This window comes from Rhincodon typus, chromosome 28 (genome assembly GCF_021869965.1).
Source record: "Rhincodon typus isolate 14 chromosome 28, sRhiTyp1.1, whole genome shotgun sequence".
NCBI lineage: Eukaryota > Metazoa > Chordata > Chondrichthyes > Orectolobiformes > Rhincodontidae > Rhincodon > Rhincodon typus.
In genome coordinates this window covers 26,019,147-26,037,809 of record NC_063359.1, presented here as the reverse complement: position 1 = coordinate 26,037,809, position 18,663 = coordinate 26,019,147, and the positions used below count along the sequence as shown (strand labels likewise).

The 18,663-nt window shown below is 44.5% G+C and overlaps 1 protein-coding gene across 2 annotated transcripts in view; it reads right to left on the bottom strand.

Annotated features, from left to right (window-relative positions):
* The window catches only part of LOC109921175 (LIM/homeobox protein LMX-1.2), a 207,938-nt gene extending 199,706 nt beyond the window's left edge, over positions 1 to 8,232 (bottom strand). Inside the window, exons 1-2 of one of the 2 annotated variants that reach the window (XM_048613858.1) lie at positions 8,127 to 8,232; positions 660 to 836 (exon numbers count right to left, since the gene is read on the bottom strand). The gene's annotated coding sequence lies outside the window, so the exon portion shown is untranslated. Of the gene's footprint in view, positions 1 to 659; positions 837 to 2,706; positions 2,800 to 8,126 lie in introns of those variants that run through there. The other variant, XM_048613859.1, reaches the window with a different exon arrangement.
* Between the last annotated feature and the right edge of the window lie 10,431 nt (positions 8,233 to 18,663).

Here is an 18,663-nt window from a genome sequence, read left to right as displayed (position 1 = left end):
GGAGAGGGGTTCAGATCTGGGAGAGGGGAAAGGGTCAGATCTGGGAGGGGTGTTGCAAGGCGGAGAAACTTGCGCGCTTGCGCACCCTGTCCTCGCCTTGGACCCGTCCCGATTGGAACGCCGGGGCTGCGTTGCCCTGGAAACGGCCGGGGGAGCGCTTCAATTGGCGTTCAGGGGTCACGTGTCACAGGCCGGGGCGCGGGAAATCTTTTGGCGGGGTCAGAGTGCGGGAGGAGGCCATTCAGCCCGGAGCGGTTTGCATCTGCTCTTCAAAGGAGCATCATGCCTTGGTGCCTATTCCCTGTTCCTTCCTCTAGCAGACTGTTTCCATGCAAATAAACATCCAGTTCCTTCTTGTATCTGCCTCCGCTACATTACCAGGCAGAGGAACCGTTCACACCAACCAGCTTTTGCGGCTTTTTGTGGCCCAATTTAGACGGATCTCCAACACTGACAACAAGTGAACAGATTTCCAATAATAATCCTCTGAGGATACTTTGGGATATGGTGGCGCTGCAGCAAATGCCCATGTTACACAACGATATTCTATTGCTGGCGCCCTTGTTTCCCCGAGTCTTGTTTAGTGACGCTGGGGCGACTGTCTTCAAGACCCTTCAACAGAGTTGGGTTCTTCAAATAAGGACGTAGGCTGAGTTTACCTTGCTCGTGTTGTCCGTGTCTCGTCTTTTGTTTGCTCCTGGACTGAGCACCGCAATGTTTCTGCTTTCAACCCAGCTCTACCTGGCAAATCCTCCCTGGGTTATGCCCGAAACGTTATTTGCAGAGCAGAAGCGCCAGCATGTCACCCCATTCGGGTATCTTTCCGTTGCGCCAATCTGCTTGGAAACACCAAGAAAGTGACATTTTGTTAAGGGTGGAAAGGGAGCTGGTGGTTGTCAATATTTCAGCAGCACCTTGTAAAAATCGTGTCATTGCGGGTGAACCGGGTGGCAGTTCACACTGGCTGAGCGATTAACCTGAGTCCTTCCCATCCTGGTGCCAGTGTAAGCCACTCTGAGGTGCACAACATTGCGTGAGCAATATGATTACATTGAGAGTCGGGGGAACAATCAAAGTCTTAACGGCACTTAAACGGGACGGTGCAGCTTCCTACTTGGGAATGTTGGCTCTCTTTGACTGCTATGTTGTGTCAACAGAGGAGTCTGAGCATTCTCCAATTCATTAATGCCGTTAGCTACACTCACATGTCAGCATCTCTATGTGCTTACCCTGCTACAGTTTCCCTGCATTAAACATTGACAGAAAATGACATGCAATGCCCGGTACTTAAAAGATGGCTTAGGAGTGAGACGATATGGTGAGAAAGCGAGAGAATTGGAAAAGGACAGCTGATATTTCAAACAAACTAAACTCAGAAACTGCTGAAGAAACTCAGTAAGTCTGGCAGCAACTGCGCAGAGAGAGACAGAGTTAATGCTTCGAGTTTGAAGGGACTTCTTCTGAATCAGCATTTATTTTCCAGCTGAGATCCAAGTTCTCCCACAGCCTGCATTCGCATCTTCCACGTTGGCCTTCTGTTGTGAGGTTTGAATGTGAGGAATAAATATCAGTTCTGAAGAAGGGGCATTGGACTTGAAACGTTAAGTCTGCTTTTTCCTCCACTTTCTGTTTATATTTCCAGTATTTTTTTAACCATTCATTCAGCATCGCGAGCTAAATGGGCATTTATTGTCCATTCCTAAATTGACCAGAGGGCAGTTAACAGTCAGCTAACAGCGTCTGGAGTCACACGTAGACCAGGCCAGGTAAGGACGGTAGATTTCCTTCCCTAAATGACACAAGTGAGCCAAATTTACAGCAACGGACAGTACACTTTTATTTAAAATACAAATTTCATCATCTGCCGTAGGGTGATTGGAACCGAAGTCGCTAGAACATTAGACAAGGTTTTATGGACCGTTACCACGACACCATCGCCTCAGCATTTGAACACGCAAGTAAGGTCAACTGATCTGTACATTGGACTATGCGGAGCCCCCAAGAGAACGCCTCTTAAATCGAAAAGAAAGGGATGAATGAATTAATGGAGCAGTCTAAAAGTTAGCCCAGGCCCTGGGCCTGCGACAATGTGTTTGAAGGATAGCTCGACAAATGTACGAGGGGGAGGGGGAAGGGTGAAAAGGGACATTCTATCGGCGTTGACCTGATCGGCTGAATTACCTGTTACTGTGACGCAAAGACTGTGTACACCGGATAGATATGAAAGATAACAGTTCCCTGGGTTTCAGCGTGAATTATCATTACCCAGAGCTGAGTCCCATGTCTGTTGCTGACACCCTTCTGTCAAGGTGGACTACAAAAAGACCAGAAAGTAAAGCAAAATTCGATAGCGTCAAAGGAAACTGTAGGATTTGAAAACAAACGTTTGGCCCGATTTTACTGTCTGTCCGCTCTCTCACCCTATCATATAAATCTCTTGGCTGCGCAAGAGTTTACAGATCAGGTTAGCAAGGTGTGTCTCCTATGCGAACCTCCAGCTGCTGTTTGCGTGCGGATTAGCGTGCGGGGAGATGGTCCTTGGGTCAGCCTGGTCCAGGAAGTCTCTCCCCTGTACACGGGAAGTGAGGATGTGCTCTTCTCAGGGAAGAGAATGGAGCAGACGGCACACTGCCGGCTGTTTTCACCCACACTGGCCTCCTCGACTCTTAACTAAAACACAGTTAATAACACTGGCTTCACACTCACTTGACTTTGCCACCGAGTTCAAGTACATTAGCAGGCTGGTTCATTGAAGCTGTGCTTTACAGGGGTCGGTCGGAGCTCCTGGAAACCGAGCTCTCATTTAACAACCAGAAACTGCGGGGCGACCTTAAAAGCATCGTCTCCGAAGCGATTCTGCAACACAGAATGGGGCGCACTATTTTTAATTTTGCTTTCCTCTAGTGAGGAACTTATCCCGGAGCTAAACACGCAGCCAGGCTGATGTGCAGGGGTGTCTGCAAAAGCTTCGCCTGCTTTTTATTTTAAAACCGTGAGATGGACTGACAACAGCCCGAGCTGCTTCAAACGGAGCTGCCTTGAAATGACCATGAACCAATCTGAATGCTAGCCGCTGAGCAAGACCCCAACACTGCTTTTATTTGAAAAATAAATACTGCAGGTTTCTCCATTTTTGACAAATGTAATTTTTAAGGCAAAGGTTTTTGTCATTTTCGCAGCTGCATTGAGCACTCTATACCCAAGCCATTCAAACCGGAGACTGTACGTTGTCAGGAGTCGAGTCAAACTTTTCAAAACAATTAACTTGCGGCAATATTTTGAAATGGATAGATTTTATTTGTGGCCTCACAGAGAAACAGAATTCGGACGTACACACAATCTCAACATTTTGTCAGTCTGCGTTTGCTTGGGCTGGGAGTAACTCGTGTTTTGAGTGTGTAAATAGTTGGAGGGAGAGGTTAATTGGAAGTCAGACTACAAATCTCCCTTTGAATTTCAAGCGGATTGTGGACACTGTGTTGTGGCGTTTGGGGTAGTGTCCCCACCTCTGGGCCGGGGGTTTCAGGTCCCACCTGCTTCCCCAGAGGTGGGTCATAACATGTCCACGCTTAAACTAACGAATGAAAGATTGAGTTTAAACAAACGAACAAAAGCGAACCACTGCGGACGCTGGAAATCTAAAACAAACAGAAGAAGGGTCTGAAGAAGGGTCTAGGCCCGAAACGTCAGCCTTCCTGCTCCTCTGATGCTGTTTGGCCGGCTGTATTCATCCAGCTGTACACCTTGTATATCTCAGATTCTCCAGCATCTGCAGTTCCTACTATCTCTGAAACAATTTTAACCCCACTGCGAAGCCTCTTCTAAGGATGCCTACCCTGAAGAAGTTACCATTTTCTGAAGGAGGGTCAAGGCCCGAAAGGTCAGCCTTCCTGCTCCTCTGATGCTGCTTGGCCTGCTGTGTTCATCCAGCTCGACACCTTGTATATCTCAGATTCTCCAGCATCTGCAGTTCCTACTATCTCAGAAAATGGAGAAACCCATTTTGTGTTTCTGTCCACAGATGCTGCTAGACCAGATTCTCTATGGTTCAAAGTAATGGAGAATCGCACATAATCAAAGATTTGGTCTGTCATACTGGGGAGTGCTGCCCAGCACAGCTCAGGGTAACAATTTTAAAAATGACCCTCATTCCTCTCCTGGGTCCGCTTTCCTTTCACTCGACAGAGTTTAGGTGAAAAAAAAATCAGTAATACGAGCCCCGGGGGATGGAGACTCTCATTAACACTTCATCCACGTTCGGGCGACAAGTTGGATAGTGAGAGCCGAGAAATGGTTCTTATGACGGCTGGTGGTAGGAGAGCTAAAACATTTATGGCCTTAAGGCATATTCCCATTCAAACTTTAAATCGGACAGTCCGCTGCGGCAGCCGGATGACCAGGAGATCAGCGCAATATTCTGAAGGGTTACAGAGCTCTCCAGGTGCACCCTTCTGAATACTCTATCGCTTGTCTTTCAGCGGAGAGCTCTCTCATGGGATCGAGCAGTGCGCTCTAGTTTTCGTTTCCCTCTATCGCCAAGATCTCGCTGCTTCTTTGTGTAAACCTGCCACCTAACCCCTGTCAGAGCTGCCAAATCAGCGCCGCTTCAAGACATTTGTACTCCATTATAACCACTAAAGTCCCGCCGAAAGACTTCAATTTTTTTAAAAAAACTGGTAATCTTCCCGATAGAGTTTGGAACCCGCATTCAGAATTCAGTTTGGTGATTGAAACAGAAGAGGAGTGCATTCTAGATAAATATAGTGGTGATAAAATGTTATTAATTGGAGAAAAACTAACTCCACTTTAAAATGAGAATACACAACCTCATACCCTTGTTGGCCGTGAGGTGTGTGTTTTTTTTTAAAGCAGAAATCAGAATCAGGTACCATGCAGCCGCTTTGAAGACCCGAATTTATGAATGAGGTTTTGTTTTAATAATTAAATGATTCGTTGATTCTAACCGACCGTAAACATTATCCATTCGTAGTTTAAGAGAAGATCGAAATCCCAAAGAGTTAGTTGCCACAATCACGGGCCATCTTGAGACAGTAGCTGCAGTTTCTGAACCATTAAATGCTAAATGAACGATAAATAATTCTGTTTACAGTTTGTACATTCTGCCCTATTGAAAAGTTAATTCTGAAATATGTGGGCTACATTTCGAACTTTCTGACTGGAACCAAGCTTTTTCTTTAAAAAAAGCTGTCAAAACAATGTAAATGGTTTCCTCATTTTAGTCGAAACGGACTCGATATTTTCTAATCAACCAGTTCAAACATGTTATTACACACTTCTTGGGCAGTTGGGGCTTGAACCCAGGCCTCCTGGTCCAGAGAAGGGGACATTGCCACTGCACCATAAGAGCCCTCCAGGGACCATGTAGAACTGGCAAAAATAAGGAAATATTATTTTAATAAGTACAACAAATGATGCTAGCAATACCGAACAGGTATTCGTGGAGGGAGAAACAAGAGTTAATGCTTTGAGTCCAACGTGGTTGCTATGGTATACACAATGTTAACTCTGTCTCTCTGTCTCACCACAGATGCTGACAGACCTGCTGAGTTTCTCCAGAGTTCCTTTTTACATAAAAAAGTGAATAGTTCTTTCCTTTAACGTAGCATTGTGTCAAACAGTATCAGTCACCACCACCCCTTTAGAAAAAAAGGGAGACTCAAAAAGGCGATCAAAAATGTTTTTTCTCACTGCAAATTGCAGCACGAGCAAGCAAACTCTGCCTGAAGTCTTTTACCCGGCGATGAACCAGTCCGGCCGACAGGTCCCAGAACAATATCAGGCGTAGGACTTGGGTTTTTTTTTGTTGTATTCGCAAGTGTTGTTATTCTGTAACAAGACAAGACTCGGGAGGTCAAGCTCGTCCTCCCTATCACCGAGGAAGCGAATTTCCCAAAATCTTCTAGTGTTTCCCATTTCTAAAATACTTGGTGCAAACATCAAACCGAAAATCTCACAACCTCCCCGCCCCCCGAGTCCCCTTCCATTTGTGAAAAGTTATATTTCTGTTTCTGTTTAGATTTCCTAAAGATGTTCTGTTTTTGGCAATTCGGTGTTTGCAAGCAGGGTTTGCAAGAGGGGAGAGGGAGTTCGGAGGGTGCTGTTCTGGGCTACTTATTGTCTGACCCCAGACTCATTCACCCAGGGCAGTGACCACTCGTTTCACCCCTCCCGCCTTATTCTGCCTCCTCCCCAGCCAAAGCTCTAGGCAGCCTTTCTCTGTACGCAAGTTAGTCCAAACAAGGGGCTTCAGACTCAGGGATAAGAGTGGAATCTATTCGTGAGGGGTTTAAACGGATTGAGATTGGAGGAGAGGTACCGTCTGTGATTGCGGAAGGTGTGAAAATTCGAGATCTCCAGGGATTAAAGATTGGATCAATAGTGACCGAACTTTTTAAAAATACAACTCCATTCTGCACGCGTTTTTGTCTTAATCGTTTATCACTCGGATTACGAAACTCACTCGTGAAAACTTTCGCTGCTGAGATCAAAGGGTGACGGAGTACGCTGCCCTGTTGGAGTCGCGGCTTCACACGGCGCTGGGAACTAGCTCCAGGCGGTTTTAGCAGCGTTAAGGTGCGGGTTGAACCTGGCGGGAGGGAGTCGCCCCGAGGTCTGGCCAACACACCGACAGCAGCCGCCCAGGGCGAAAGGTGAAATGTTCCTGGGGCATCTTCTACCAATACAAGAGTCTTCGGCTGCCAGATCAGATGCAAAAATAAATGGTTTGGCCAGGTCATGGGACCCAGATACCGAGTAGGATCTAATCCGGTACCCTCCAGTCAGTTCCTAACCAAGTCCATCAACTCTTAACCTCAGAGATCGGGTGTTTTCCACATCTTTATCAGTGGAAGAATCCTCATCCCCTTTCTATGATTACTTTGGATCAACTCACATGTGAAGTCAGGGTAACTTTCAACAGAAAGAGCTAAGTGAACACATTAGTGTTACATCAATTGAATAGTGATGGCTCTCACTCCGCTCAGGGATCCGTCTGTGCACCTCCCAATCATCACCGCATGGGTCCATTGATTATCATTATGTCCCCCGCCCCCAACCACACAGACATAATATTGAAGAGTCATCTAGACTCGAAATGTTAGCTTGCTCTCTCTCCCCGGATGCTGCCTGACCCGCTGTGATCTCCAGCATTTTCTTTTGTTTTCAGTACATATTCCAGTGTCTGTAGTAATTTGCTCCCGCACACAATAGTGTTTGATAACCGCCCTTCAACTAATCATGTTTTGCTGAATGAATCTTAATGATAGTCCTCGCTGTGTTTTATGCGTCTTTCTCTAATCACAGCGAGAGTCCAAGGGCTCGTTTGGAGCGGTGGTAGTGCCCCTATCTCTGATCCAGGAGTTCAAGTCCCACCTCCTCCAGGGGTGTATGCCATAACGTCTCTGAACATTGCATAATTATGTAGAATATGGATTGTTTAGCCCAGTCAGCTGGTGTTTACGCTCCGCATGAACAAACCAGAAGTTCACAGCAGGGTCCAAATGACAACAGTCCCTATAAACTGATCAGCAACCGCGCCCCCCCCCCCCACCCCCACCCCACCCCGCTTCCCACCGTCGCCCTCCCTCCCTCACCGGGAAAAGGGGGTGTTGAGAAATCCCGCAGGCCGATGGAATCTGTACATTTTAAATCGAAACAAGGTGGTGATGGGAAAGGACATTTGAATCTGTTTGATTGTGCCCTTTTAGATTCTGCAGTTCGTGAAGTTTGTCCTTAAATTGGGACCCGACATGACATTAAAGCAACAAATCTCCAAACCACACAAAGGCCAATATGAATCAATAGCTGAGTTAACTACAAATCGTACTCAACTCGAGGAATTTAAAATCTAAATGATTAAGTAAACCCGCTCTATATCTATATCGCATCTCTACTCACCCCCCCCCCCTACAAACACACATTCAATGCATTAACCAGTGAAAACAAAAATAACACCGCCACAGTCCTATCGGGCGATATGCACTCCTCTCTCAATAGAGATTAGTTAATACCAGACTTCAATAACTTAAAAAAAACACTTTCATTCTGATTTCAGTGACATGAGGGGGCTTTTTTTTAGGAAATATTGCATCTAGCGTGACTCTTACCATTGGAGATTTAAAGTCAGTTTTGACGCCACCTTCTCGTTGGTGAACCACGCCATCAAGTGATGTTCAGGGATAGCCACCTGAGCCACGGTCTAGCCCTCCCCCAGAGACCATTCCATCTGAGCCACATGTACAGTGACTCTCCTCTTCATTGCACACCTCCCCCCCCGCCCCCCGGCCCCGCACGGGCTCTGGGACCGCCCGGATTCCTACTTCCCATTTCAAGCCCCGTGCCAGAGCCCCCGTTTGGATGAATGGATCAAACCCCATTAAATAACCAGTTCGGTTTGAATTTCCTACATCTTAAAGAGCCGACTTTAGAAAAAACGCACACATGCATTGAAGCCTTCTATTTGATCAGGGCCGCTGGGAAAACGATGCAAGATTTGTGTGTGTGTGTTTGTGTGTGTCTGTAAGATTTGACCCCGGATATAGAGAGTTTGTGGATTTACAGATGGCTCACACTCTGCTTATTGGCATTAATGCTGTTTTGAGGATGAACTTTCGGCTTTAACCTTCAAAAATATAAGGGGTCATTTATTTTACTGTTTGAGATCGTCTCGACTTCAAAAGAGATTGTTTGGGGGCAGGGTGGGGGGGTTAGGGGATTAAGCTAATTAGATTTCCCCTCCCAAAAGAAGTCTCCAATTTGAATCCATTGCAACCAGTTTATTGAGGATGTTGGTTTGAATCACAAACCTGACCATTTCTGGAACTCCCAGAATGTTTACTTTCAATATCTCTCAGTGGAAGATGATGATAAAAAAAGACAAAAACTCCCTATTCTGAACCCAGCCGATGGCACACGAGAATAACTGGCGAGTTAATAGACAATTAAGGAGGGAAGGCAGAGGCCAGACAGGGTGATTAATCGGTTGGAGCTCAAACGATTATCCCGCCGGTTAATAAAGGTCATTACTCGGCGTTCAAAGGGTAGTGCGCCCTTTTAGTCGTGTTTCGAATCCAATTTGAACCATAATTGGCCACTTATTGTCCCGAATGCAAGAGAAAGGGTCCTTACCTCAGTAAAGCGTACACTGTTGTCATTTGCAATGAAACAATATCGAAATCGCCTCATTGAGAAGTACTGATGCACTCTGCATTGCTACAGGGAGCCTGTAACGGGTTGTAGGGTCCCACTGCTAGCTCTCACCTGTAACCCGACGCCTGGAATATAAAATCAAACTGTGGATTTTGGTAATCTAAACCAAAAATACAATTTACTGGAGAAACTCAGCAGATCTGGAGAGAAAACAGATTTGGTTTCTGAAGAAGGGTCACCAGACTCGAAATGTAAAATCTGTTTTTCTTTCCATAGATGGTGCCAGACCTGCTGATTTTCTGCAGCAATTCGTTTTGTTTTGTTTCAGTGTGCAGTCAGACCAGATTGGGAATCCGTCAAATCCATTTGGTCACTGAATGGATTCGGCTTATTCGAGAAAAAAGTTAAAACGTTTTTTAGCGTTGGCTAATTTTTAACAAGTGTTCCACCTAAACGCGTACCATTTTGTAGGGAATATAAAAAGAAACTCCTCTGAACACTAATTTTCCAGACTCCTGCGGGGGTAAAAGAAACCATAAACTTTACCTCAACCATTGCCAGTCATTTCCTTAAATATCTCAGTGGGAACAATCTAACGAAAATTACATTTTTTTGTTAACTTTTTAAAGGAAGCTTTTTTTGTTGGACAATATTTCACGCTTGCAGTTAAAGCTTCTCTGTTCTGATTTTAGCCCCATATTCTGACAATACCAGCAGCTGAAAAGTCAATGCTTTTTGATCGAATCTTAACTGTTACCGCCCAGCAGATTTGATTTCTCTTTTTTTAAAAGTCTGGTTGGGATTATTTGTTTAACTTGCCACTGTTAGTGTAAGTGTTCGAAAACGAGCAAACGAAATCTAAAGGCGCGCTGGTGAACCAATCTGCGTTTTGGATTTATTTTAAAACAAAAGCTGAACGAGAATCCAGTTCCCCCGCGTGAATCTGAGGATTCTAACACTCCGCATTCCGCCCAAAACGTCCAATTCCCACGTTAAGTTGCTGTCTGCTCAACTGCAAAACATTTTCCCATTAATTCAAAACGAAAACAAAAACAGGCCGGAGGGGGCGAAGAGGCAAGATTTGGATATGATGAGCGGGTTTTCATTACAATAAGATTCTGTATTGTACCTTTTTACGTTAAAACGCTGAAGCCCTGATCAAAGGAACTTACTGGTTTTGTTTTGCAGATTGTAAACGGTTGGTGATCCGCATCATTAGTGACTTAGTGGAGAAGTTTCAGGCTGATTTGTGACCTAACTAGTAATTCATATTTAATCACCATTATTATCCTGACCTTCCCCACCTTGAGGCGTGAGCTGGAATTTGAAGCATGCTTTTCAAAGTAGAAGTAAATAGCACACATTCTGCAACTATTTCACACAGTGAACCCAAGATTTGGTCCGCTGTTGGGACAAGAACGGATTATGCCTTACTCTCGTTTTTCGTCCAATTCTTAGGGCGTTTCTAAAAAAATGCAATTGAAGACTTAAAAACGTTGTGCACCTGCTCACTAACAGTAATAAGGCAGGAAAGTTCTATTCAAATATTGAGGCAAAAAACCCAAAATGTTATGTATTTAAAACCCGCCTTTAATTGGGACACCCTGATCCATAAACCGAGAATGACTGGACTAAATATTGCATGTTATTAATACATTAAATCTAAGTTATTTGCAGACCCGTTTTTAATAGAATCAAACTTTCCACTTTTAACTCCAAAACTAAACGTCTGACATTTCATTTGACAATCATTTAATTTGACAAATATTATACCATTTGTTTTAACAATTAGAGCGTGAAGGCAGGGAGCGTTTACCAAAAATGATGAACGCAGGAATCTTGGACCGCTTCTGTACAGTTTACTCAGTTCACATCAGTTTACTCCTCTGCCTTTGGTGCCATCTCCTGGAGATTTGCGGTATTGTAGTTGCATTTTATTCGTGTCCGAGACTGTTTAAAATAGCCCGCAGTACAAACAAGATTAGAACTGCTCTGTTCTCTTCCGGCATATACAAAGTTCTCACACATGAAGGAACCAAGAAAAATAGATTTAAAAGCACATTCCATTTTTATTTAAGAGTTGATTTAGTTATATTACAACTGGCTAAGGTGTTAACAATAAGTCAATGTTGACTTTTTCAATTGAAACATGGAATATGAGTTCCTTGATTGGGGCTGTTAATCTGGTCCAATCAGGGATCCCTGGCTGACAGATAAGGAGTGTCAGACATCCCGTTGACTCTGAGAATTGGCTCTGAGGGAGCTGGGTCAGTGTCAAGGACTCCCCACACGTAAATAAAGGGTGACTTGGTGACAGAATACTGGCCTCTGTGGAGTTATTTCAAAGGTAATGAGAGGAAAGGACGCTCCTGAAGAAATCCCCTCGCAAAAATTGTCTTTGAGTTGGGGTAAGCATTTTTGGCATCATGCTGTTATTTAAGAAGCTTGGCTTGTTTAATCCTGCCATTGAAGACTGGGCCCAGTATGTGGAAAGAATGCATTAATTTTTCCAGGAAAATGACACTGAGACGCATATAAAGCAATGAGTAATTCTCCTGACAGCTTGTGGATCCATGGCTTTTTCAGTCATTGGGAGCTGAAGTTACCCTGATACACCAGATACTAAAATCTTTCAAGAGTTGATGGATTTAGTTAAGGAATGTTGTGACCCCAAGCCTGCTCTAATTCTAAAATGCTATTGGTTTTACTCAGCATTCGAGAGCCAGTATTTGGATATTTGAAATAGTAGGAACTGCAGATGCTGGAAAATCTGAGATAACAAGGTGTAGAGCTGGATGAAGCCTCTTCTAAGGATGCCTACCCTGAAGAAGTTACCCTCCTCCCTCCAGACAAAGCTCAGTGGTTCTCTCTCCCACTGCAACTCTCTCGTAATCGCTTCGGCCTTGAAACTGCTCGACCATGTCCTGAAGCAAACCAGGTACTACAGCCACATCACCTTTCTTAGTCCTCAGTAAAGGGCTCACACATCACATCAACGAATACTGGTCACGTTTGGACATTGAGCAGTTTTTCCGCCGCCTCCGCCTCTTTGACCTGTCTGTTTCCTCTCCACCTATCTTTTCCTCTATCCACCTTCTATCCGCCTCCCCCTCCCCCATTTCTGATGAAGGGTCGAGGCCCAAAACGTCAGCCTTCCTGCTCCTACGATGCTGCTGGGCCTGCTGTGTTCATCCAGCTCTACACCTTGTTATCTTGGGATATTTGACTAGGTTAAGAAGACTGGCAGAGGCATGTAACTTTGGTTTAACCCTTAATGAGATGCTGAGAGACCATTTGGAATGTGGGATTAATGATATAACCATGCAAAAGCATCTACTAACTGAAGCTGGACTTTAAACAGGCACTACAACTGGCTTTATCATTAGAAAATGTGGCAAGTGGAGCAGATCAGTTGCAACATATGCCCGTGTAAGTGGACATCCTCGCCAGTCCAGTGGAGCTTGGGGAATATCACTTGAATGAAGGCAATTGCATAGCCTTACTATCCTGAACAGAGGGACTCTAGGTCAGCCTACAGCAAAATCCCAAAACAAAGCCAAGCCTCAGCAAAACAGTTAAAATTTTCTTCAGGATCCAGATTGGCACGCCATTGTAGTTGCTGCCAGTGTGTGGACTCGAGACAGCGAAAGAGTCCAACTGGACCTAAATTGGGTAAAAGAATTCATAGGCCGGTATCCAGGAGAGTGCACACCCTGGTGAGTGCACCTATATCTGGTTTGGAACAGATAAATTGCTTAGCAACATCCAAATCAGAACCAATCAAAATAAATATCTGGTTAAATAGTCACCCGTTCTAATGGAGTTCGATACTGGCTCAGCTGTTCAGTGATCACAGAACCAGTATTTAAGAAAATTCGCTCTGGACTCCAACCCTTAAGTTTGTGCAAGTCTGAGAACTTAGATCGGGGAAACTTTACAGATTAAGGGTACAACTTTGGTTAGAGTCTCTTATGAGAAGCAGCTGGTTCAGTTACTACTGACTGTAGTAAAAGGTTCAAACCCAAACTTGATTGGGCAAAATTGTTTGAGAAAAATTAATCTAGATTGGCTTAACATTTTTCAATTAGTAAGTGGCTGCCTGAATGAAGTCCTAATGAAATACCCGAATGTTATTTGGGAAAGTCTGGGGAATATCAAAGGAGCCAATGCCACCTGGCATGTTGACCAGGAAGCAATTTCATGATTCAGCAAGGCCCCCCAGTGCCATTGGCCTTACGGGCAAAAGTAGAGGCAGAAATCAGGAAGCTGGAAAGTGAAGGAATCATCAAACCAGTCCAGTTTGCGGAATGGGTAGCACAGGTCATACCGATTGTGAAGGCCAATGGATCGGTTCACATTTGTGGGGATTTTAAACAAACAATAAACCACTTTTTACAGCTGGATAAATACCCATTTTGTCATAGAGAATTTATATACAAAGCTGGCGGGTGGTGGGGGCAGAGGGTGTGGGCTCTATCCTTCACAAAGCTGGACACAAGCCATGTGTACTTGCAATTGCAGTTAGATAAGGATTCCCAGAACTGTATTACAATTAATACCCACAACTGTTTGTACAAATATATGAGACTGCCATCTGGGGTATCATCAGCCTGTGCAATTTTTCAGCGGATGATGGAAAACATTTTATAAGGTTTACCCCTGTTCGCCATTTATCTAGATGACATGCTAATAACAGGGAAGACCAATAAGGAGAACTTGGACATAGTCCTTAGACATATGCCTTAGAAGGGAAAAAAATGTGTGTTCCAGGCACTCCAAGTGACTTACATAGGCTACAGAGTTGACAAGACCGAGTTACACCTATTGCAAGATAAAGTGAGGGTGATCAAAAGTGCCCCAGCTCCCATGTCTGTATGACAGCTTAGCTCTTTCCTTGGGTTCGTGAATTGTAATGGAAAGTTCATACATAACTTGGCCTCCAACCTGCCACCTTTCCATCAAATCTTAAAAAAAAAGGATCAGCCTTGGAAATGATCGCGTAGCCAAGCCGTAGCTTTCAGGGAAGTGAGAAAACAACCATCATCCTCTAAGGTGTTGGCACACTGTGATCCCAAGTGAGAACTGGTATTCACATGCAATGCCTCATTGTATGGCATCGGGGTAGTATTAGCTTATAGGTGACTCAATGGAGAGGAGCACCCAATAGTGTATGCACCCAGGACTTTGGCTAAGGCAGATCGTAAATACATCCAGATAGAGAAGGAAGGTTTGGCGGTCATATTTAGAGTCAGGAAGTTCAACCAATATCTTTATGGATGTGAATTTGTAATAATAACAGACCACAAACACGTGCTAGGTATACTTAAAGAGGACAAGGCAGTGCTCCCCATAGCTTCAGGCCAAATGCAGTGGTGGGTGCTAATACAAGGTGTGTACAAGTTGGAACATCTTCCACGAGGCCAAGTAGCAAAAGTAGATACGTTGAGCTGCCTCCTACTGGCAGATACACCACCAGTGGCACCATCACTGGAAGAATCTGTAACGGTTTTAAATTTTCTGGACACACTTCCGTTCACAGCTGCCAATATCAGACTTTGGGCACAGAAAGATCTGGTCCTGGCAAAACTGAAACAGCCGTTGGTGATGGGGTAAACCAAAGGGTTGTCACAACCAGAACCAAAACCTTTTTGGACCCGAAGTGACTGGATTACAGTAGAGGACATCATACTATTGTCCCAAGTAAAGGTGGCTGCCAGATACTGGCTGAGCTCCACCAGGGTCACCCAGGGGTTTGCAAAATGAAAATGTTGAAGAGATGTTATGTTTGGAGGCCATGATTGGATGCAGACACAGCTGAGTTGGTGGGGTAGTGCCCAGAGTGCCAACAAGGGCAAAAATTGCTGCCAGCAGCTCCCCTACGTTCATGGGAATGGCTGGGAAAACCTTGGACTCGGTTACATGTTGACTATGCAGGTCCTTTCATGGGCTTAATGTTCACAGCCACTGTGGACGCCCACTGAAAGTGGATGGACAGTGGCTGCATAGAGGTCATTCGTCAAACACGGGGAAGATGATAGAAAAACTGCGCGCATCTTTTGCAATACATTGACTCTGGGAAATGTTGGTTACAGGTAATGGACCATTGTTTACCAGCAGGGAAGTTGAGTATTTCCTAAACTTGAATGGTATTCATCATATAAAGGCACTCATTACCATCGATAATTCAATGGTCTGGCAGAAAGAGCAGTCCAAACTTTGAAGGCAGGCTTAACGAAACAGCCTACAGCTTCACTTGATACCAAACTGTCCTGGTTCCTATTTGATTATAGGACTACCCCTCATACAACTATAGGGATAACTCCAGCTGAGTTGTTATTGGGGAGACTCCACACTAGGTTAAATCTGATCTTCCCAGACCTGGGGGAACAGGGTGAAACTGCATCAGGAATGCCAATGCCAGACACAAGTCTCCACTAGGTGAGAGAACCAGTTTACTTCAGGAGATGAAGTTTGGTGTAGGAACGACAGGCATGGCCCTGCATGGGTAAGACGTATGGTTGATTTGAAGTCAGGTCGAGTGACGTATACAGTTTGAGTAGGTGCAACAATCCTGAACAAGCATGTGGACCAAATGAAAGCTGCAAACACTGAAACGCGCCAAGAGCAAAATGTACCCAGCTCCTCAACTGCCTTTCCAACTATTCTGGATCCCATAGATCCCCCTCTCCATAAAGCATTGCAGATGCGTCAGAATCTGAGATGGACACAGCAGATGTCACTGCCTTGTCACCTTTGCCTCTTGAAGAAGAGAATTAATTTCTTCCGAGATGCTCCGGGCTCAAAACGTGAGCTACTGTGCATTACACACCGCCCATATCAGTGGCAGAATTCCAGTAACCTGACCCAGTGCTAAAATGCCCCAGGAAAAGCTACAAAAACAAAACAGTTTATGTCCTTGGACTCAGAGGGGAAAGGATATAGTGATTGTAACAAGGTCAGCCAGCTGGTCCTCATAGAATATGAGTTCCCTAATTGGGGCTGTTAATATGGTCCAGTCAGGGAGCCCTGTCTGACAGATAAGAACAGGAGTGTCAGACATCCTGTTCATTCTGAGAGCTGGCTCTGATGGAACTGGGTCAGTGACAAAGACTCTCCATGTGTATATGAAGGGTGACTTGGTGACAGAATACCGGCCTCTGTGGAGTTATTTCAACCGCCATTTAACCGAAGTTAATTTGCAAAGTAGTAATGAGATAGACAATGTTCGAAAGTAGGTTGACTTCCCAGCATTTCAAAATGGTGATTTTCAATAAAATATGAGCAAAAGTATCTTGACCCCCAGGGGGCAGTGCAGGGCTGTGTGGGGATTAATTGGAGCCCTTTTTCATGTTATGCAGAGTTGGAACTAATGTGCCATGCCATGCAGTGAACAAAAAAAAATCCCTGGCTAATAGTCATATAGAACTTGCATCTAAAAGCATTACTGTTGTCCAGAAATATTCCTGCACTGTTGACCACTTTCCCAGTATGATAAAGGTCACATATTTCCTTTTTAAATGTTGGCATTTCACTCTCACGTTGGTATGTCATTGCAAAGCAATTGTAGAAGTACCTCAGAAAATAAAACCATCAGAGTAATTTGTAAGTCAGGCCCTGATCTGAATCCAGATCATAACAAACTCAAATCATAAATCAGAACAAAGAACAGTACAGAACAGAAACAGGCTCTTCAGCCCACCAAGACTATGCCAACACATTATGCCTTGCTAGACTAAAACTCTTTTGCCTCTGTGCTGTCTGTATCCTTCTATTTTCTTCCTATTCTTATATCTGGCAAAATGCCTCTCAAGTGTTGCTATTGTATCTGCCTCTCCCAACTTCTCTAGTAGCACATTCCAGGCACTTAACATCCTCTGTGTAAAGGAAGAATGCCTCTTTCATCTACTTTAAACTTTTCATCTTGAACCTATGTCCCTAATAATTGACATTTCCACCCTGGGAAAAAGACTCTGATTATCCATTCTATCCGTGCTCCTAATAATCCTTTGACATTCAAGTGAAAACAAACCAAGCTTGTACAAATTCTCTTCCTAGCTAATACCCTCCAAACCAGGCAACATCCTGGTAAACAGTTTCTATACCCTCTCCGAAGCCTCCACATCTTTCTCCAAATTTGGCTTAACAAAAGTTCTATACAGTAGCAACATGACCTGCCAATTTTTATACTCTATACCCTCACCAATGAAGGCAAGCATGCCAGTATGCCTTCTTGATCACCTTATCCACTCACATTGACAATTTCAGGGAACTGAGGACCTGTATGCCTAGATCCCTCTGTATGTTGATGCCAGTGAGGGTTCTGTCATTTACTGTATACTTCCCTCCTGCGTTAGACCTCCCAAAATGCATCACCTCACATTTGTCTAAACAGCACAAAAGAGAAGTACAGCACAGGAACAGGCCCTTCGGCCATCCATGCCTGTACCGATCATCATGCCCTGACTAAACTAAAAAAGCAAACCTTTTGCCCTTATTCAGTCTGTATCCCTCTATTCCCTCCCTTTTCATGTAACAATCCAGGTGCATCTTAAATGTCACCAATGTGCCTGCTTCCACCATCCCTTCTGGCAGCGCATTCCAGGTTCCTACCACACTCAATGTGAAAAACATTCCTCGCACATCTCCCTTAAATTTTCCCCCTCTCACCTTGATCCTGTGCACCTCCCCAACCCACCACCCTTGTAATCGAAACTTCAACCCTGGGAAAAAGTCTCTGGCTATCCACCCTATCTCGGCCTCCCACAATTTAGTGTTCCTAAGGGTTCTGCCATTTACAGTATAATTCACACCTAAATTTGATCCTCCAAAATGCATCACCTCACATTTGTCTGGATTAAACTCCATCTGCCATTTCTATGCCCAAATCACCAAGCTATTTTTATCCTGTTGTATCCTTCCACAATCATTGGCCCTATCAGCAACTCCACCAATCTTCCTGTCATCTGCAAACTTACTAACCAGACCACCCACATTTTCCTTCAGATCATTTATATATACTACAAACAACAGAGGGCCCAAGACTAATCCCTGTGGAACACCACTAGTTACCAGACTCCATTCTAAAAAACACCCTTCCACCACTACCCTCTGACTTCTAGGTTAAACTCCATCTGCCATTTTTCTGCCCAAGTCTCTAGCCTATCTGTATCCTGCTGTATCCTCTGGCAATGCTCCTTACTATCCATAGCTCTCCCAATCTTTGTGTCATCTGCAACTTACTTTCTGTTATGATATCCCGCTCTACCCTTCTTATCCCCCTATCTCAGACCTACAGCTTTTCAGATCTCTACGCTTCTCCAGTGTGATCTCTCTCCATTAGTGACCATGCCTTCAGATACCTGTATGAGAACACATAAATTGGAAGCATGAGTTTCCCTCCAGCCTTCTCTGGCATTGAATGAGATCATGGCTGATCTGACTGCTCCACATTCTTGCCTATCCCAATAACCTTTCACCCACCTGCTCATCAAGAAT